This window comes from Ambystoma mexicanum, chromosome 10 (genome assembly GCF_040938575.1).
Source record: "Ambystoma mexicanum isolate Mex_15411 chromosome 10, UKY_AmexF1_1, whole genome shotgun sequence".
NCBI classification, from domain to species: Eukaryota; Metazoa; Chordata; class Amphibia; order Caudata; family Ambystomatidae; genus Ambystoma; species Ambystoma mexicanum.
Genome location: NC_090932.1, coordinates 1,278,126,512 through 1,278,148,824, shown reverse-complemented (window position 1 = coordinate 1,278,148,824; position 22,313 = coordinate 1,278,126,512).

The window sequence follows — 22,313 nt, the reverse complement described above, 5'->3', positions numbered from 1 at the left end:
AAGAACCGTGTGCCGAGTCTCAGGTTTCTGTCCTTCACTGGGCAAGGGTTCCAGGGTGTGGGAGGGGCAGCAAATTGTCTGATCCATTCTAGTGGGCTAATGGCACAATTTGGCTGGTTGATCTGTTTAGTATCGGCATACCCCATAGTTGTGGAGTGTGTGGGATGTTGTGGTGGGGGTGATTGAGGTAGAGGATTCGAGGGGCGGAGGGTAGTGTTGTTGGGGTGGAGTAGGGAGAGAGTTGCCATCAAGGTAAGAGTGGTTAAGTAAAGGTTTGCCATGAACACACTGTGTGTGCCCAGGAGTACAGTCACAGTAGGCTGGCACAATGTGCTAGCTTGAATGGAGAACAGGCTGATTCATAATAGGCAAGGCAGTTCAGGTTGTGCACAGTGGGCTGCAATAGGCTAATTCAAAATAGGCCCGGTGGGTTACAATAGGCTAAATTCAGAAATAGGCACAGTGGGTTACAATAGGGAGGATAGCTCAGCGGCAACGTGCACGCCCTGGAAGCAAGACGACACGAAGCAACACAGGTTCGATCCCCGGGTCCACGCTTAGAAACCTCTGGGTGTTCAAGCGTGTTATAAATACGCAACTAAGACAAAAAAAATTAAGCAACTAAAAAATATGTCCTGTAACAGCGCCTCAATGCCCGCGGGCTGTGTGAGCGCTTTAAAAATGTAAAAAAAATAAAAAATTAAAATAAATAGGCTAAATCAAAATAGGCACAGTGGGCTGCAATAGGCTAAATTCAAAAATAGGCACAGTGGGCTGCAATAGGCTAAATTCAAGAATAGGCACAGTAGGCTGCAATAGGCTAAATTCAAAAATAGGCACAGTGGGCTGCAGCAGAGCAGTTCAGGATGGGCACAGAGGGATGGTGTTGCCAGGCACATTGGGCATTGGACAACTGAGGGAGCAGTGGGCTCATACAGTTGTGGCATACAAGATTATGGCAATCATGGTTAGGGCAATTCAGTGGTGCACAGGGTAGTATACTGCCGGTATTGCCTGAGTTGCAATTGATCTGACTCTTTAGTCGAGATCAGGACAGGTTTTGCGCGTGAATGTCTGAATGTCTGATGGTGAGAGATGGGATGGGTTTATGAGTGCGCGGGGGGCAACAGCGGGAGGTATGTGCATACGTGTATTCAAAGCCAGTTACTTACAGTGAGTCCAAACTTGCGTAGGAGGCTGCTTGAGTAGGCGTCGATGTGGAGCTGGGAGTTGAGTAGTTCATGGCCGTGCAGCAGCAAGAGTTCATGGGCAGTGGCGGTGGACCGCGGCGAACAGGGGCAAACACGGAAAGTGGCCTTATAATGGCCTTAGTTGTGGCAGCCCAAAAAAGAAAAATACATGTACGCGACACCTCTGTAGTTGACGTGAAAAGAATAAACGTAATGCAGTACGCTGTGGCACCCAGCAACACAAAAAATGCATATGTGAAGAACATGTAAGGTACTGTGATGTTAAAAATGGGGGTACGTGACACACAGGGGCACCCACAGTATGCAATATGCATAAGCGACTCACCATTAGCCTCAGAAAATAGGGAAAAGTACACGCACGTGTGCGCAGAGGCAAATCCTACACCAAAACAAAAAGCTTGCACTGTCGCAGTAGTGAAAAGAGCATGTGGAAACGCCAATATCAACGAAGTCCACAGGTCCGTCTGCTCTAACTCACAAAAGCGTGTGATGTTCTCCTATGCACTCTTCTGAACGCGAACGGCCAACGTTCAGCGCATGTCACGTAACTTATGCGCTTAGGCCTTTGCTCTGATTTCACACTAACGCACTGTTTCCGCACGTGCAGAGTACCCGTCACTCTGTTTCCGGCTGCAGACGTGAATACCATGGAAGACCCACGCTCCTGCCTAACAGCCAATTTACCTGCCTCCTACTGCCCTGAGCTGCCTCCATGAGCCATCTGCTGCTACCTGCCCACTGTTTGTGCCTGCTGCCCACGTGCCCTGCAATTTGAGTCCCTGCGGTACAGCCATTGCCAGTGCTCCTGTCGTCGGACCTGTGACCACCTCTGCTGATCCAGAAGACTCCCAACGTGCCAGAACACTGCTTCACAGCCCAGCCCCAGGATCACCTTGACCACCCACACCTGCCTCGGGTTTGCCATGTCTGAACCATCATCTTCGTAAGGCAAGTGGCAACCCCACGGCAGCAAGGCAGAGGGCTGTCAGCTTCACTGCCAGAGAAGTTGACATCCGGGTGGAGCAGGTCCTGGGGCATTAAGATGCCCTCTTCCACGGACCAACGCAAGTTGGTGAGGAAGGACGGAAGATAATCTGGGACCAGATTGTGGGTGCCATCAACGCGGAGGGGGTGGCACCCCGGTATTTCCACCACATGCACAAGCGCTGGGAGGACCTGAAATCCAGGACCCGCAACAACCCCACGCCGGTTGAACACCACGGACATGCACACCAGGTCATCAATTTGCAGCACCGTCTGGAGTAGACTGGTAAGTGTCGATGTGTTGCTATCCTCCACAGTGCATGTGCATTTTGATGTGTGGTGGGGGTGTGCACCTTGGCCTTACAGCAAGTATGCCTCTTCTACGGATGTCTGTGTGCATGTCCTAGACAGTGGTGCGTATGTGTTCTATGAAGTATGCTTGATTCCAATGGTGTTATGTTTGCAACGTGTGTTGTGATGCAGCATATTACGACGTGAACATAGTTGTTTACATGTGTCTGATACGCGTGGTGTGGGAGGTGTGAAATATGGGTGTTGAAGTCAACATCATGAACAGGCATGGTGTGTATGTGTCTGAGATGGGACTGTGTGACTGGCCAACACTCCAGGAGGGATGTAACTGGTGCATTTGAATGTGTGCACTACTCTTGCTGCCTGATTGACGTTGAGGGGACTCTGATGTGATGGCTCAGTGCACTGCTTCAGGACTGCCAGATGGTGTTTGTGAATGACATGTGTATGGCCAATGATGCATGTGTGTGTAGCATGTACAATTTGTAGGTGCTGACAGTGCCATGTCCAAGGATGTGATTGTCTGTTGTGAAAGACAGACATGTATGTTCATGTATGTACATTCCATGTACCTGTGTGTTGTGGAGGGTGATGACGGTTGTGACCTTTGGCAGTGCACTTCAATGCATATGATTTGTGCCAAACACACATAGGTACAGTACCCTGATGTTTGTGTTCTATGTCTCCCTATCCACAGCGACGTTGGAAGAAAAGTGCCGAGAAGGTGCTGTGGAGCAAGGCAGCAGGGATGCCTCCACCAGGCACAGACGCAAGGCCTAGTCACGCCCCCAGGTAATTTCATCTTCGGGGAGCGAGGAGACTGGTGCCGCGTCAGAGACATTGGCCCCAGCTGCTGAGGGGAGTTCCAAGAGGGCGAAGGTGGTCGTGGACTCTTCAGCAGTGGGAGGGACAAGTGAGCTTGCACAGGGGCAATCCGCTGCAGAAGACGCTGGGGAGGCATCCAGGTTGGCGGGGAAGGAGGCCGCATCAGCCCAGTCAATGGGGCCCGGCAGGGGTGATGAGGTGGGTGTCACTGGTGCAGTCCATACTCGGGGGCAGGAGGCACTGCAGGTCGCCGTGGAGGTGCCTGTGCCTAATCCTGCTCCTGGGCATGCGACTGCACCAGTATGCACCTGCAGGCATTCCCCAGGCTGGACCCATCCGCAGGTGGCAGATATTTCCACACACAAACGGAAACACCAATGCCTGCGGATCTCACCCTTTGAGACAGGGTGGAACCGGTGCTAGTCGGTATCACGAGGCGTATAGGCACCATTCATGATTATGTGCAGGCTTCCATTCGTGGGCTTGCACATCATCACAATGAGGTCTGGCGTCTCCTGAACCGGCTAGCTCAGTTCCTGGTCTCAAATTGGGTGCGTGCCCTGGCCACTTATGCAACCCCCTCCTCATCTTCCTCCTCTGTCCGCCAGTCGTCCTCCCTGCCGCCTTCCGGCCCAGATACCACCAGGGCCCCCTATGTACCTGTCCCACCCCCGGCGGCAAGTCTGGTGAAGATCACATCCCAGCCGGATTTGGGAGTCGACGTTGGATCATCCGAGGTGGTCACCATGCTGATCCAGCCGATGACAGGAGCTTTGCCAATGGAGGGAGAGCAGGCTCCAAGGAGCAGGGCACATGCACAACGTCCCGGGATGATGTTATCAGCCTGTAGGCTGTCCTTAAGGAGCAGGCACCGGGCAATTTGGCAGCAGCAGGCTCGGAGAAGGAGGCTACAGTACTCGAGACATACCATCTCAGGGAGGCAGGTATCGGGCATCCGGCAGAATGCAAACTTGTACCTTCGCCAAAGGATGTCTTTCATGTTGGAGCGGCTGGGGCGGCAAATCGGGGCAGAGCGGCAGTGGGCATGGGAGGCAAGACTCACCATGGCCAGGGCGCAGATGTCACTGCATCGGGCAGAGAGGCAGGCTGAGGTCCTCAAGGAGACTTGCAGGGGGTGGGAGGGGATGGAGAGGACCATGTTGGGAGTCCCTGCAAACCCTCGGGGTGAGTGCGGAAGCCCGCCTAGGGGAAGTGGACGCAGTGTTCGATGATGCTCTGGCTGAGACATTGAGGGAGCATGGTCAGGAGAACGACTAACCCCGCTGCCTTTGTGAATAGTTCTTTGGGTATAAGTTTCCTTTTTATTTTTTATTTTGAGTTTTTGGACTTTACTACATTTTTTGTACATATTTGTTCTAGTTTGAATTAGGTTTCATTTGTGTTCTTCATTTGGAGTACATTTTGGACTTTGCTCCATGTTTATTTGTAATAGTTTACTTGTTTTTTAAAACTTTGAGCTCACCATGCGGGAATGTTTTTTTTCTTCATATTTTCATTATATTTGAAGAAGACTTTAATGCATATGGACTTTTTTTTCTTTCTTTTTAGGTTTCCATGAGCCTCATTATAAGTTTGCCGGTCCGGGAACCACCGTACCGGTAAGCTTGCCGGTACCGTAGTTCCCGGACTGGCAAACTACAAAATGTGCTCGTGGGTGCCATAGCCACCTACCTGCACTTCACACCTGCTGTCTGCACTTAGGCTCGAACTTGACACCAGCTGGGCACACTTTCTTTATTTTCTTGAATTTTCTTTTTTTGTTATGATGTCCTTCACATGCACTGCACTGCACCCTCCTCAAACTCCCCTTTCTCCCTCCCCACTTCCCATGCACTGGCACCATCTCTATGTCACCTGCCCTACCAAGTTTAGTGTCTCTGTCGTCACTGTCTTCCCCCTCCCCAGTGTCTTAACGGCTTCTTACACTTGTGTATATGCGCATTATTAATGACATGTCATTTGATAGGATGTCATGTCATGTCCTTCACACAAGGGAGGAAAAGTTATGTGTTTATTGGGTTCTCTGCTCTGGTAATGTCAGCTCATTGAGGTTCAGGCCGTGACATGCCTGGGCAGTGTCTGTTCATGTGGCACACATTAAGGGTGCTTTCGAATCTGTCACTGTGTGACTATTTCTACATGGCAATTATTGGCATGACTTTGTCACATGGACTGCATGGCCTCACTTTACCATTCACTTGTGTGATGTGTATGTTGGGAGATGGTTGCAGACAGCAATTGTGTTGGAGCAGCTGCCATACTCAAGGATGTGGCCCAGGTGTATACATTTGTTCTGTTTGCAGGATATTCTTTTGACAGGAGGTTCTGGGTGGTGTCACTACACGGCCGTCAAGGTGCTTTGGTGTCCCATGTAGTGGGGGCTGCCTGCAGGCTGGGGTGATGGGGGTTGGGGTGGCAAATGTAGTGGGGGCTACCTGCAGGCTGTGGTGATAGGGGGCTGGGGTGTCGGTGTCCCGTCAGGAGGGGTCTGCTTCCTGTGGATTTATGCAGGTATTGCGGGTTGTTTTGGAGCGTGAGTTTTCACGTGATGTGGCTGGGGTGCGGACGGGGTACATGCTGAGTTCTCGCGCGATTTGGCTGGGGTGCAGACGGGGTACGCACTGAGTTTTCGCGCGATTTGGCTGGGGTGCAGATGGGGTACGCACTGAGTTTTCACACGATTTCTCTGGGGTGCGGATGGGGTACACGCTGAGTTTGCACACGATTTGGCTGGTGTGCGAACGGGATATGAGCTGAGTTTTCACGTTATTTGGCTGGAGTGTGGATGGGGTACACACGCCCTGAGTTTTCACGCGATTTGGCTCGAGTGCGGATGGGGTACACACGCCCTGAGTTTTCACGTGATTTGCCTGGAGGGCTGTATGCTGGTCCAGGGACGGCGCGGGGCTTGTGCAGTGTTAGGCATTTCCCTTGCTTTTTACTGCACGTGGGGGCGTGTTGGGGGGTGTTACTGGTGCAGCTTGGTGTTCCTTGTGCCACGGCTACTGATGCCTCAGGAAATCCATGAATATGTGTTGCGCGCAATTGTTTCTCTGCGCCACGGCTGGCGCACGCTCCTTCTCGACGCACAGCGCTTGCACCTTTTCTGCGCAGGATTCTATGAATCGGGCCCATAGTCTGTACTTGGGCTATTGCTTCTCTGCTGTATACGATCAGTCCATCTGCCGGGCACATCACTGTGGTGCCTTGCCATTTGTCAATGACATGTGAGTAACCTCCCAAGGAAAAATATGGTACTTGTAAACACTGGCGGTATTTCGTGTTGCCATTGCATAACGCTGGACCTAGATCACTGCTCCTCAACTGCACGCTGTGTGCCTGGAATGTGTCCTTTATCCTAAATTGTGCAAGATGTACCAAGCATTGTGCCTCTGTAATTGGGACTGGATGTGGAAATAAAACATTAGGATCCCCTGATGCATGCGGGATAAGTGCACACACATAGCAGTTTTCATTGATCACATTCCTTCCTGCAGTGCGCATATCGGAGTACCAGCTATTGGAGGATTCTGGGTACTCAATGTCAGAAACGACATCAAAGCCCAACCCCTTTATAAATCATACGTCATTTGTACTTCCTGTTTCATTCGTCTAAGAAAACCTGTAGGGGTGGCCGGCAAAAAGTGAGACATTTTGTGATTCTTTTGCATCATAGACATAGTCATCCTAGTATTCTTTCCAACTGTCTACCCCCCCCAACCTCCTCCTTTATATGACCACCCATATAACAGACATACCTTCATACACTCGAACAACCATGATCAGTGTCACACAAAAAAATATAATACTAAAAAGATATACTGCATAATTCCTAGAACAAATTACATTTACTTTAACCTTATGCCTAAATAACAGAGGTTTGAACAAGTCGGCCAGGCATTCTTGCTTATTCCTGCAGAGGAGAAAAAAGGTTATCAAGAGAGAAAGAAAGAGAAAGAAAAAGAGAGAGAGAGAGAGAAGAAGAAAGAGAGAGAGAAAGAGAGGGAGAGGGAGAGGGAGAAGGAGAGAGAGAAGGAGAGAGAGAGGGAGAGATCCTTTTCAAGCCAGCTCCAACCGGGTTCTGGACTTTCAAAAACAAATTCAATTCAAAAATGTTAAAAAATATATAAAAAATAAAAGAACAATAAAAAATGAAAACATTAAAAAGAAAAGACAGAAAAAAGAAAATTCAGGTGTGTGCCACTGCACACCACCCTGGCATGGGTCCTTTTAAAATGTTTCTTCTTTGACTATATCCTTATTGAGTTTTGCCTTGTCTCAGGTGCTCTTCGGACATCTGAGAGATGCTCCCAATATCTTAACTCCTACAGAACACCACCTCATAGGGGCCTTGAAATCTGGCATTGTTCCTTCTACGCACAACATTTTTCACATACTTCAGCTCCCCAGGTAATAATGGTCCAGTTGTGGCAGATATCTTTCCAGTTGCTGTCCCTTCTGGTGTGTCCTCTCCTTCGGTCCTGGGTGGCCCTATCTGTTGAGAGATATATTTGATAGCACGTGTTAGTGCTGTTAAATATTCCCTAAATTCCTCTCTTAGTACTGTTGCTGCTTGATGTGCATCTGACGCTTTCCTCACAGGGGATATGTGGGTTTGCATGCACCTGCCTTTGACTATCTCATGTGGTGTCAAATGGTGGTCCTTACTGGGCTGTGTGCGTAAACTGAAGAGGGCCAAGGGCAAACAGTGCACCCAGTTTTTCTTCAATGTGGAACACAATTTTGACAGTTTACTCTTCAAAAGATCCTCTCAACAACGCCATTAGCCTGAGGGTGGTAAATTGAGCACATTCAATGTTTTATGCCCAATAGCGCTGCAACATGCTGAAATAGCACATTAAAGAAATGTGTAACATAATGTGATCTCAATACTTCGCACATGCCCCATCGTGGAAATACCTGTCTGAGCAGGAACCGTGCTTCACACTTTGCATCTGGGTGTGCACATGGTCCTGCCTCCCCCCACCTTGAAAAGGGGCAAACCACCATAATAAGGTACCTATATCCATTGCACCTTTCACCCATATCTGGATAATCTATATGCAGTTCACGGAATGGCTCTATAGGGTGAGGTAATGTACCTCTTAACACCCATAATGTCACCCCTGTGCTTAAACGTTGGCATGTCAAACAATGTATTGCTTTTTTTTTAATGCTCTCCTGAAGGTTTGGCACAAGCCAGTCCTCCTGAATATCTTCCACAATATGGTGTTTGGAGCTGTGGGAGGGGAAATGGAGTTGCTCAAATGCCACATAGAGTAATTCTTGGGGCATCACCACCTTCCCAGAACTTTCCTGCCTCCACAATAGATCATTGGGAGACTCTTTGCATCCCCTCCGCAACCATAGCTCCTTTTCCTCCCCAGGCTCTTTCCCTTGCAACTCTATAATCTGTGATATGGGCAATGCTGTGTATGGAACTGTGGTCTCGCTCTCTACATGGGTGGTCCCTGTACATTCTGTTAACACTGTATCTGGGAGATAGGCTGCCAATTTGGTTGCCTGGTCTGCAGCCACGTTGCCCTTAGAGATTTCATCTGTGGCATTAGTACGGGCAGCACATTTGACGACTGCCACAGCAGGGGGCCATGATAAGGCTTCAATCAGTTCTTCCAACAGCCTTGCATGCTGCATTATAGAGCCATCTGTACAAATAAATACATCTACCCTCCGAAACCCTCTCCTCTTCCACCGAGACAGACCTGCATGCACTGTTGTCATGACATATGCTGAGTCTGAGTAGATGGTATCACACTGCCGTTGAGAGGCTCTCAATACTTCAATGAGAGCGACAAGTTCCGCTGCCTGAGCTGAATAATGCATAGCTAATTTCTTCATGATCAGAACTTCATGCCCTCCCTCTACCATGCACCATTGCCGCCTCTGTGTGCCTCCACCCCCTGTCCTGGTCAATTATTGATGACCCATCAACATATATTGTCTCCTCTTCTGTGAATGCACTGTCTCTAGCTTTAGATTTACCCTCCTCTACACCCTCGTATGTAGCACAGTCATGCATTTTCAGGTGGTCATTAGTGGATGCCTCTGTCAAAAATGTGGCGGGATTCACTGTCCTACCCAGACTATATGAATATGAGGTTTGGATATTATAATCTCATATGCAGAGGATCTCTGAGTTGTGAAGGTCAATTTAGATCTTTCCAAAATGGCAAATAGTGAATGTTACATAAACAAGGTAACAGAGCACCCCATGACAATCATGGAACTTTTCTCTATTGCAAATGTAGCCGCTGCGAGTTCTTGTTCACACGTGCACTGTCCCTGCATGACTGAATCGAGCATCCCACTATAATAAGCCAATGGCTTGTAGCCTATTGTGCTCTTTTGTGTCAATACTGCTGTCATAAGCCGTCCATCACAGTGTGAAAATTAATAAAGCTCCTGCATATAATTTGGAGTTGCTAAAACAGGGGTTGTGCAAATAGCATCTTTCAAGTCCTCAAATTGTCTAGTCATTTCTTCAGTCCATTCCAATTTACAATTTTTTGTCATCTGTCCTTCTGTGAGACTTTATAACAACTTCCTTGTGTAGGCTGCTTTGTCTAGGATCCGTGCCCTACAATAATTACATAAGCCCAAAAATTGCTACATTTCCTTGACAGTACTGGGCCTTGGGGTGGCGCTTACTGCCGCTGCCCTATCTGGCAATATTTCTTTCCTGTTTCTAGAAATAAGTTGCCCCAAGTATAGTACCTTCTGTTGGCTGTATTGTAGCTTCTTTTTATCTGCCTTGTACCCTTTGTGAGCCAGCAATTGCAATAATGCAACATAATTCCTCCTGCACTGTTGCTAATTTTCACTATATACCAGCAGATCGTCTACATACTGGATGATTGTGCTAGGCATGCAGTACTCTATTGAAAATACTTGGACTTTCACAGTACCCTTGAGGCAATCTCGTGTGCTCAAAGCATCATTGACCATGCGTAAATGCAGTGAGATACCATGAATCAGGGTGGAGTGGGATTGAGAAGAACGCATTCTTCAGATCTACTACTGTGAAGTATGTCGCTGTCTTGGGAATGCTACATAGGATTATCGCCGGATTTGGAACTAGCGGAAACTCCTTCTGCACCACGTCATTAAGAGGACGTAAATCCTGGATCATCCTCCAACTACCTCCTGTTGCTTTCTTGACTGGGGATATGGCTGTATTACAGGGGGACATGGATGGCACAATGATCTCTTACTCTTATAGAGCCTGAATAGTGCCTTTTATCCCTTCGTCTGCTTCCCTTGACAATGGGTACTGCCACACCCTCAGGAGTACTGCTCCTGACTTTAATGCAATCTGTACTGGGGTCACATCTCTCAGTAACCCAACATCATGTGGATTAATAGTCCATAATTGTGCTAGCACATATCGCATGTCCTCCTAAAAAAATAAAGACGGGGTCACCACTGCCATCAGGGGGCACTGTACCTTCCTACACTGCACTATGATATCAAAGGGGATGCAGATTTCCAAAACGATCTCCCCATTTTGCTCACTATCTTCAAATAACTTCTCATCAGTCATTTCCTTCAATTTTACTGTCGGGTCTATACATAGTACTGTGTGCCATTCGCACCCGTCCTTTTCTGTTCCAATCAGGACTACTCTTTTGTCTGACACTACTAGTCCTTGCAAATCTAATGACAATATTGTCCCTGCCACCATCTCAGGTGGCACCATGGGTCAGAAAATAAAATCTGTGGGCACTCGCCAACATTTTGTTGCAATTTGAGGCACTGCTTTTACTAATACCTTGATACCATAGAAAAATATGTCCGGGACCACAGGAACGCCACGGACTACTTACTCCCTTGCCATTGCATTGATTATTACCATTGCTCAAGCTACACACATCCATGCAGTGGAACACACTACGCATTGATCTGTGAATGATATAGTTACATTTAGTTTACTTAGCAGATCTCTGCCCAACAAGTTGACAGGGAATTCTCTGAATATAACAAGGGGACTCGTACTACCTTCCCTTCCACTTTTATATCCAGCTCCTCAGTGTATGGAGCTGTAGAAATAGCCCCAGAGAAGCCCTGCGTGTCAAGAGTTTTACCTGATAATGGAACGTTCCCCTCCATAATGCATGATTTAGTTGCACCTGAATCTACCATAAATATAAATTGCTTGTTTCCTATTTCTGCCTCCATCAAGAGCTCCTCTTCAGGGTGTGCGGTTGTCAATAGGATTGGACACGCGAGTGCTCTCTATGGGCTGTCATAATCAGAATATATATTTGTCCCGGGAATGAAAAATGGCCACCCCCGCCATTGTAACTCCTTGGAATGGGGCACCTGTTCCCCCTGCCATCCTGTTGAACTGTGTTCCCTCACCCTACTGTGGTTGTTGCCCACATTGCCCTTTCCTGTCAGCTCCATAAGGGAACTGATTTTGACCCCCCTCGACCAAATTGCTGTTCTACCATTCCTTGAAGGCCTTGGAATCCCTGCCCTGGAGGTGATGGCCCATAATTAAATCCCATCCCAGGCCTGTTCCTGCATTCCTCTTTGAAATGCCCCCATCTCCCGCAATACCAGCAATGTGCTGTTCCCAATCCTCCTCCCCGGGGGCATATCCCCCCAAAACCTCCTGCTCTTGCTCCTCGAAATCCTCCTCTTCCCCTTGGTTCTCCTTTATTTATTTATTTATTTATTTATTACATTTATATAGCACGCAGGCAGCCCAAGGGCATTGTGGCACTGTTACTTGTAAGGGAACTTAGTTACAGATACAGGTACAGTTGTGCCTTGGGTTACAGTGAGGCGGGATCCTGTGTTAAGCGATAGGGAGAATCATACAACAGGGTACATCATACACCATAGTACATGATACATGTTAGTGATTAAAGTTTAAACATGAGAGGTTGGTTAGGTGAACAAGGTAGTTTTCATGGCTTTGCGGAAAGCAGTCAGTGAGGGTTCAGCTCGCAGAGAGGTGGGAAGGGTGTTCCAATGTAGTGCAGCAAGGTAGGGGAAGCTGGTGCCACCTGCTCTAGCTCTTTTCACCCTGGGCAAAGAGAGCATATTGGCATAAGGTGTCCTGGTGGGTCTTGTGGACGCGACTGGGTGGATTCTCTGGGATAGGTACGCTGGGGCTGAGAGATGGACACATTTGTGGGTGGTGCTTAGTGCTTTGAATATAATCCTTTCCTTTATGGGGAGCCAATGGGATGCTTTCCTGGCAGCAGTGATGTGCTCCCTCTTGGAAATGCCTTGTGCCGCACGCAGGGCAGTATTCTGAATTACTTGCAGCTTCTCAAGGTTTTTGTTGGAGGTCCCTAGGAAGAGAACATTACAGTAGTCTAGCCGGGAACCAGTTATGGCACTGGCTATGTTTGTGCAAGTGTCTTTTGATAGAAAATGCCTGATTGCGTTGAGGAGTTTTGCATGGTAAGCCGCAGAGGAGGCGATTGCATTTACTTGTCTGGTCATAGATAGGTTAGAATCTAGATAGACGCCTAGCGTTTTTACCGTATCGAGTACTGGAATTCTGATGGAGTCAATGGTAAAGTGACTAAACTGGGAGTCAAGTTTCTTGAGGGTGTTGGGGGAACCTACGGGAAGGAGCTCAGTTTTGTCGGCGTTAAGGCAGAGGCCGTTGATAGCGATCCACATTTGGATTGTGTTGTAAATGTTGTTAAGATTTGCGCAGTCAGTGTCATAGTCACCTGTTAGTGTGAGCAGGATCTGAGTGTCGTCAGCGTAGTTGGTGTAGGAGATGCCCATGGCGTCAAGGATAAGGAGGAGGGGGCGGGTAAAGATGTTATATAGGATCGGGGAGAGGCAGGAGCCTTGGGGCACATCACATAGCATGATGGTGGGTGACGAAGTGGCTAGGTCGGAGAAGACCTGCATGGTCCTACCTTGGAGGAAGGAGGTGATCCAAGTGGTAGCTTCTTGGCAGAAGTTGGCTGTGGAGGTTAGGTGATGGCAGAGGATGTCGTGATCTACAAGATCGAAAGCTGCAGAGAGATCGAGGAGAAGGAGCAGGACAGGTTTGCCTTGGTCCCTGGCGTCATCCATTTGGTTTTTTAGGTCGACTAGGCCGGTCTCTGTCCCGTGCCAAGGCCGAAAGCCAGATTGTCTCAGTCCTAGGAGGTTATGCTCTTCGAGGAAGTGCTGGACCTGCAGGTGTGCTGTCTTGTCTAGAATCTTGAGGAGGAATGGGACTGTGGTGATGGGGCGGTAGTTGTTGGGGGAGGTGGGGTCCAGTGTAGGTTTTTTTATGGGAGGTCGGACCCATGGTTCCTTGAGGCATGAGGGGACTCTCCCTGTGGTGAAGGAGGTATTGATGAAGGCTGTTAGGAAATGAGCAAGGGTGTCTGAGCCGTCTTTGATGATGGAAGCGGGGCAGGTGTCCCCTTTGCAATTGGAGGGTTTGATGTTTTTCATGATGTTGATGATGTCTTTTTCCTGAATGGTTTCGAAAGAGAAGGTAGGGGCGGTCTCTGTGGGTGAGGAGAGGGAGGGGGTTGGGGGGGGTTTGGAGCGCTAGTTTGGTGTTCAGAATTTTGCCCTGGAGTGAGCTGATTTTATTGCGCATGGCTGTTTGGATGTCATCACATCATGCTTTATCTTTGGTGAAGTCTTGGGGGGTCGGTGTAGGGGTCTCGATTTCCCTGGATATGGCAAACATGTCCTTGGTGTTTGATTTGGCCTCAGAGATTCTATCTTCAAATGATTTGGCTTTGGCTTTGATGATGGCTTCCTTATATTAATTTGCGAGATTTGAAGTTGAGTTTGTCTTTGTCTTCACGGGATGTTTGCCATTGAGCTAGAGCTGCTCATTTGTCTGTGTACAGTTTGAGAAGGTCTTGGGTGAACCAGGCATTGGTGTGGCTGGTAGGTTTGGTTTTGCGCAGCTTAAGTGGGGCGATAGCATTGATTGCTGCCGTGATAGCAGAGTCGTAGTTCTTGGCAAGGGTTTCTGGGTCATTGGAAAAGGGGGGTCTAAAGGCAGGTCCCTGTAGGAAGGGTAAGAGTCTTTCTTTGGTCAGTTGGCGGGCACTTCTTGTGAGAGCTGGTGGTAAGGGTTGGGGGGATGGGGAGGAGGTCGGGATGTTGAAGGTGATGGTGTGGTGGTCGGACCATGGGGTGGGGGTATTGCCTGTGACTGCGAGGGGGCAGTTGTGATGGGCTATCCAGTCTAATGATCTGTCTAGTGCGTAAGTGGGATCTGTGATGGTGTTGGCGGACCCTAGAGTGGCTAAAGCTGTGTCAAGTGATTTGGCACCAGGGTCTTTGGTGTCATTCAGGCCTAGGTTGATGTCGCCGTGGAGAATGACTTTGGATGGCTTTTTTAGGTTGCCAGCCAGGAGGTGAGTGAGGCCTGGAAGTCTCCCAGGGGTGGTCAATAGATGAGGTGTAGGGTGATGGTGCAGTGGTGCGAGATAGTGAGTTTCAATTGAAGGTAGTCGCTGTTGTTGTTTATAGTTTTGTCAACCTTTCTGATGGTGATCGAATCTTTGGCTATGAGAGCGACACCGCCTCCTGTGGTCAGGCGGTCTTGTCTCGTGATGGCATAGCCTGGTGGGAGAGCAAGGGATAGAGCGGGGCCTGAGGCTTCATGTAGCCAGGTCTCAGTGACCATTAGAAGATCTAGATCTAGGGTGGTGATGAGGTCGTGGATGTTAAGGGCGTGAGCATTGATGGATCGGGCGTTGATAAGGGCACATTTGAGGTGGGGTTCGGGGGAGATACTTACATCAGTGGGTGGCAAGGCTGTGGTAGCAGAATTGCACATTGCGGTAGTCACATTAGAGGTAGTGGGGGGCACATTTTCTAGGGTCCTAGACGTGGATAAAGTAGCATTTACATCAGTGGGTGGCAAGGCTGTGGTAGAAGGATTGCACAATGTGGTAATAACATTAGAGGTAGTGGGGGGCACATTATCTAGGGTCCTAGACATGGATAAAGTAGCATTTACATCAGTGGGTGGCAAGGCTGTGGTAGAAGAATTGCACATTGTAGTAATCACATTAGAGGTAGTGGGGGGCACATTTTCTAGGGTCCTAGACATGGATAAAGTAGCATTTACATCAGTGGGTGCAAGGCTGAGGTAGAAGAATTGCACATTGCGGTAATCACATTAGAGGTAGTGGGGGGCACATTTTCTAGGGTCCTAGACATGGATAAAGTAGCATTTACATCAGTGGGTGGCAAGGTTGTGGTAAAAGAATTGCACATTGCGGTAATCACATTCAAGCCTGTGGTAGGCACATTATAGGGAGTCATGGCCATTGTTACAGTTGCATTGTGGTCATGGTAGTGCTTATTGCGTGGGCTCTGGCCCATAGCGTGGCGCAGCCTATGGGGATTGTAGTTTGTTAAGGCTGGAATGTTTGGGCTAATGGAAACTTTCAGGGTTCTGGTTTGCAGGCGCGCATTGCGTACGTTTGTTGGTGTAGGTATTGAGAGTAACGCACATGTGAGGGTACGGGCACGCAGATGCTGGAGTCTAGAAGCGAGTGCAATATGCTGATCAGGAGTGTGGGATTCCTTACCTTGTACTGCAGGCAGAGTTCCACGGGGAGCGGCAGGCTGCGAGCAGCGAAGAGCTGCAAAGAGTGCAGGCCTTGTCCTCTGGCCTTCTCCTCGCGGCTTTGCCTGGCGGTGGGCCCCGTCTCCCTTTATGGTGGGGCGGGGTGGAGCCGGCAGGGCGGGGAGCCGAATCAGGCAGCGGGCTGCGGGAAATTCGAAAGATGCTTTTTTCAAAGCATTGCAGACGGTGGCCGGGCCTTCCATGGTGGAGGCTTCCGTTATGTGCGCGAGGCACGCTGGGGCTCCAAAGGAAAGGTTGCAGGATAAGATCAGCTGTTTCAGCTCAGCTGATGGAGGCACTTGCAGCAGAGCTGCAAAGAGGAGTGCAGGCCTTGTCCTCTGGCCTTCTCCTCGCGGCTTTGCCTGGCGGTGGGCCCCGTCTCCCTTTATGGTGGGGGGGTGGAGCCGGCAGGGCGGGGAGCCGAATCAGGCTGCGGGCGGGAACGGGCATCCGAGCGGCGGGAAATTCGAAAGATGCTTTTTTCAAAGCATTGCAGACGGTGGCCGGGCCTTCCATGGTGGAGGTTTCTGTTATGTGCGCGAGGCACGCTGGGGCTCCAAAGGAAAGGTTGCAGGATAAGATCAGCTGTTTCAGCTCAGCTGATGGAGGCACTTGCAGCAGAGCTGCAAAGAGGAGTGCAGGCCTTGTCCTCTGGCCTTCTCCTTGTGGCTTCCTTTGTACTGCCACTGTGGGGTTGGGCACTGTCCCCTCCCCCACCCCATTGTCCCTGTCCTCCTTCACCCAATAGTGCTGCAATTGTGGCATTCACAATTTGTTGAGTGTCTCCTGTCCTTTCCCCCTGAACCGGTGCTGTCACTGGTGCTTGGACGACAACCTTATTTAGTTTCTTTTCCACTAGTTTTGCCTCGTCCATTTGCCACTTCTGGGTTGTCTCCCTGTCCCGCTCCTTGAATCTCTTACAATGGTGGACTATTATACTTTGTATCTCCACCAACACTTTGGCTTAAATTCCCACAGTTTTATCTAGTGCCTTCTGGACCTCTTTTGGTAATCCCCTCTTTACTATAAAACAGAAAAATGGTACTGAATGGTCCCATTGCCCTCCTGTCTCAACTCTCCACATTTCCTGTAACTTAAGAATAAACCTAACTGGGTCCTCATCATCACCCATTGTGCACTGCATTAAAGAATGTAAGTCAGGGGTATCTGGGTACATCCTTCGTATGGCATCCCATACCCTTGCCCGTACCTCATTAAAAGCTGCTCCATCATGTTCATTATCTACTAGATTTACTGCAAGGTACCCAGCCGTTGCCCATATGTACCGCTTCTGGTCCCCAACTATAGCGACCAGTAAACTCTTAAGGTCTCGTAGTGCTAAAGGTACCCCTGCTGCTTGTCTTTCAAATTCATAGATCCATTTACTGGCGCTGGCTGTAAGCTGGGGGAGAGCTTTAATCACATTATTTTTGTCCATTTGAGGCCATGGCGCATACTGCATTATCCCTACTCCTTTATGTATAAGAGGCATCTGCATGTATATTTTGTCTTCTACCCCTTTATTTAGCATTCTTCTGATATTGTAGTACCACCATTAAATGTGGTCTAACTCTTGGTCTATCCCTCCTTACTTCCTCCTGTGGTGGGGATGGGTTTCTCGCCGCCTCTTCTTCTTGCCCTGCCTCTTCATTATTTCTACCACCTTAATCTTTGCCTCCATTTTCCCTTGCTTGTTCTGCTTCTTGTGCCAGGACTGTCCATATCCTCTGCCCATCATCCTTTTCAACACAAACATTTCCTATCGCCCCAGGGTGGAATCTAAACAAAAAATCTCCTGACTTCCAATCCCCTATTTTATGCACCAGTACCCTTATTTCTGGTGATACTTCTTCAGGTTCTTGTAACCTGACTAACCTTTCCCGCAATGCTCTTAACTCATTGTCTATATCTACTTGTGGACCCTCTGGGCACACTGATACTACAGGCATGTCAGCGCTTGTGGGTGGGTTACATGGAGGTGGAGGTGCAAAAGCTCTTGAGTTCCTCCATCCTAGTTTCTAATCCTGATAATCCTGTTGTTGACACTCTATCACTAGAGGCTTATAGACTGGATTTGTATACCCTATTGAAGGTTTAGGTATTACAGGGTATATCCCCTTACATTGGATCTCTTTTTCATCTTCCCGATCTTCCATATCCTCGAATAATCACCAGAGATCTAAAATCTCTTTTCTTTTTGGGAATGTTTTCCCTTTATATGTTGCTGCTAAAAAGTTGAAAAAATGTTCTAGCATGTTTCTGTTATGGGAGCCCTGCTATGTTTCTACTATACATTGTTTGTGATACTCATTTATTCTTTTACAATTCAGTGGCAGGACCCTATGCATGTGTTTTATTCCTCCATAATGTTGCACGCATCCCTAATGATTCACTTAGAACCTACTGCTGTGCTGCGCACGCTGCTGCTTGTTACAGAAAAATAAAGATCAACCCACTTTTCCCCACACCCCTTATTCTTTTCCACTTTGATTTCACCCACACACACACCGCGACTCATCCACCTTCCTTCATTTTTTACCACAAAAGACAGCAAGAGAAAATATAAAAAATTAATTGACTAAAATCCAGACCCATTCCTTATACCGAGCCACTACTTTTTTTCCTTATACCCTTGTAATACCACCTTGCTAGCTTTTTTAATATGCTGAGGATCCCATTGCTTTTATCGTCATAAAAGAATAATGCATGGTACTACCTTCTCAACCTATTATAGCCGAGGATCCCTTACTTCACAGTCCTTATACGCTGAGACTCCCTTTTTCCATTATGAAAGGTAGAAAAACAAAAATATGCGCCAATTTCAATACATAACCCATCTCCTATCTATTCTACTCATTAACACATCACCTGAAATCCTATCCAATCTATTCCATAATACATCACCAGAAGTCCTATTCAATCTATTCCATAATACATCACCAAATGTCCTATTCAATCTATTCCATTGACCTCGTACTTCCTCCACATCACCATACTGTCATACATTCATACATACATGTCCCCTTGTTGTTATCACTTGCAAGAGTATACTCACATGTGTGTGCTTCACTCAAGTTTCCTCCATTACGAAGTCCCAATGATCGCCTGTCTTTCTCTCTGGAGCAACACCCCGCTTTAATGAGCAGTGAGGACTTCTATTATAATGGATCCTACTAAAATCACTTAGGATACGCGTGTTTTTTGATTTAAGGTACCGGTTGCTATAGATGGGCTTGGCTCTTTCCTGGTGACTGGTATTGGGCTCCGCAAAGGACGTGGGCAAAACAAGATCCCAACAACTACAAGGAATATTGGGGAAAATGGGTGTGGTGCAACCCGAAGGAGACTGCTGTTACGTGACATGGAGCTTGGACGATCATGCAAGGTTTTATGGACACCTGGGAGGAGTGGCGAAGATTTGACTGCCAAGGGCAGCAGTAAATAGGTTTGGAGAAGTGGTCCACCGGTCGACCAGAGGGGGGACTGAAGAGAGGGTCCCTGGCGATGATGCTACAAGCACCACCGTCATTTCTCGAGGAAGACCGGGCTAAGGTCCCCAGTGTCGTATGGACCGCAAGTCCCCATGGCGTTGGGCTTTTGAAGGAAATAGGAGCAGTAAAGATGAAACTTAAGCCAGACGCTATTCTACCAAGAGCAAAACAATACCCTCTGTTGAGGGAGGCAGATGAGGGCATTTATGTGACCATTGCAGCCCTAGTGACGCTAAAAGAAGATGGGGCAAGCGAGGTGGTAGTAAGCGCGCACGCTTACCATCACATTTTACAGTGCAAGATGCGGAACTAGTAGCTCTAATATTGGCGCTGAAGCGAAGCAAGAATGAGGCAGTGACAGTATATTCAGATTCAGCCTACTTGACGTCTACAGTGCATTCTGGGCTGTCACGCTGGCTAAGAAGGGGCTTCCGTCATACTGACGAGTCACCGGTGCAACACGTGCTCCTATTGGGTAGACTGATAGAAGCACTCCAATTCTCACTGAGCACAGCAGTCATGAAATGTCATGCCCTCACAAAGGGGAGGATCCATCTTCAGGGGTAACTGGACAGCAGAAGCGGAAGCAAAACACACCACATATTTTGATGACCTCTTAGAGATGGACACCCCATCCCAGATGTGCACTTATATATGAACAATGGTGTTGAAAGAAGGGTATAACACATTACCAGTGATGCAAATTATGGAAAAGTAGTTATGGTCAAAAAGGGGATGTTCTATATCTCCAACAGACACCCTATGACAGCAGTAAAGCACAGGGAAGGGGGTGATGCCACTATTGTTACTACACACAGCACTGATACAACTACATCATCCTACCCATATGGGAAAGGGTGTGCTTGCTGCTCATATTGGAGAGGACTGGTTGTGTCCCAACCTGGCAGAACATGTGGTTTTATGACCAATTGCATTGTCTGTAAAAGTTTCACAGCCGGTCATATATTGAAGGCAGTGAGAGGAGTCATACCACGTCCAATGGGTCCATTCAAACACCCTTATGTCGACTATGTTGACATGCTCCATGTATGCCAGGGCTACTGCTACATGATAGTGGTTGTGTGCCCATTTTCCCGATGGATAGATGCCGGTCCCTGCTCTGATCCTGTGGTCTTAGAGCGGCAAAATTCCTGGTTCGAGAAATTTTCCCACAATGAGGCATGTGTGAGGTCCTGAGGTCTGACAACGGACCTCACTTTGCCAATGAGATGTTTGATCACATCACAACCTTGCTAGGGATTCAACACACATTCTCCTGGGCATACCACCTGCAAGTGAACAGGGCTGCTAAAGGAGAACATATCCAAGATAAAGAAAAACGTAAATTAAAAGCTGGCTACACTGTTTGCCCTTAGCCTTACTCGCATTGCACAACAAACCAGAGTCTGACTACCATTTAACCCCACATGAGGTGGTAACTGGGCAGCGCATGCGATTACCCCTGACTCCTCCCACTAGGATGCTGACTGATGGCGAAGAAATGGCTGATGTATTGAGATAGGAAATGTATGAGTACACCTCTGCCTTGATGGCTAGTGCCTCTTTTATTTCTCGACAACTGCAGGCACAATGGGAGAGGCCCAAAGGAAAGAAAGAAAGAAAGCAACAATACAGAAACAATCAAGAAACGACTAAAGCCTCCACAACTCTATCCCGGGGAGACAGTCCTCTTGCGTGATTTTACTAAAGCGTGGTTTAAGCCCAGATTTACAGGCCCTCACACTACTGAAGAAGTAACAAATCAAGCAGTGAAGCTGCAAGGCAATTTCTTCAGGGCCATCAAGCCCTGTCGAGCAGTGGCCTCTCCTAGCAACAACTGCGAAAGGGCCAACGTTCCACAAGAAGAAGAGCAAAAAGATCACCCATGAGCATCGCAGCCCAGCAGAGGCCAACCCATGATTACTCGCTCCAAAGCAAGAGAGATAGGGAAAGGACTTCCTGCACATCCAGAGTGAGGCTACACTGTTTGTTTATTATTTTTCATTTTGCACACTTACAGCATTCAGCGTGAAAGTTGCAACTGTTATTGCTTTATTGTCCCATGCTTCCCGAAGGCCCTCACCCTGTGACCTTCCAAGGCCAATTTGTCCTCTTTGTTAGGAATTCTAACTGTGCAAGAAGACCCTCTCCCAGTTTATTTCTTTGTGTTTTCCTGGCCTATTTGTCCCAAACATACTCACAACTTCATCGAGGAAATCCATCCGTACTTACAGTACTTCGCCACCCTAGCATACGCATTGTGTGGGAACAGTTGTTCTGTATTGCACTAGCACAACATCCTGACCGCAGAGCTTAAAAATAGTAAGTAGTAACAACATAATAACGCATTTCAAGCGCATTTCAGGTGGTTCGTCAATTTCTTCAAAGCTACACAAGATTCCAAAGCGGAGTAAGTAATGTATGCAATTATTAAAAGGTGTGATAATGTTGTTCTGTGTCTTCTTTTCATCTGGTATCTTTGCTCTTATTTTTTGGCGAATGTCATTTGCTATAGAGAATAAAGCTAACACAACCCCAAGTCCAGCAGGTGTGGCTACCCTGTCAGGTGGAGAGGTAAACACTGCCAGACCAGTAAGGTGAGGTAGATGCAGTGTTGGTGTAGATGTAGGAGGGGTTGATCTCTATCGCACTGATACTGCTTGAGTATCCAATAACATGTGGTACAAGAGCATGACTAAAGTACGTAAACAGACCACTGAAGAGAGCTGCTATGTCTGCTCTCTTATGCCCTATGCCATGACTGCCTCCAGAACGTTTGTGGCCACTGAAATACCAGCATCGAGAGCACAATGCCTTGTGTACTTAGCAATGTGTACCACCCGAGGAAGATTCCAAGGGATTTTGGCAACGCTAAGATGGATG